Genomic DNA, 248 nt, shown 5'->3' with positions numbered 1-248 from the left:
TGGACAGCCCACGCTAGGGAGGAAACACAGTGGACAGTCCACGCTAGCGAGGAAACGCAGTGGACAGCCCACGCTAGCGAGGAAATGCAGTGGACAGCCCACGCTAGCGAGGAAACACAGTGGACAGCCCACGCTAGTGAGGGAATGCAGTGGACAGCCCACGCTAGTGAGGGAATGCAGTGGACAGCCCACGCTAGTGAGGAAATGCAGTGGACAGCCCATGCTAGGGAGGAAACACAGTGGACAGC

The 248-nt window shown here is 59.3% G+C and overlaps 1 protein-coding gene across 1 annotated transcript in view; it reads left to right on the top strand.

Moving 5' to 3' along the window:
• Bin2 (bridging integrator 2) overlaps positions 1-248 on the top strand; it is a 31,464-nt gene that overhangs the window by 14,290 nt on the left and 16,926 nt on the right. The window lies entirely within an intron of this gene.

The sequence above is a fragment of the Mastomys coucha genome, unplaced genomic scaffold (assembly GCF_008632895.1).
Source record: "Mastomys coucha isolate ucsf_1 unplaced genomic scaffold, UCSF_Mcou_1 pScaffold11, whole genome shotgun sequence".
Lineage (NCBI taxonomy): Eukaryota > Metazoa > Chordata > Mammalia > Rodentia > Muridae > Mastomys > Mastomys coucha.
The sequence above is the reverse complement of the archived record's forward strand: the minus strand, read 5'-3'. Positions and strand labels throughout refer to the sequence as shown.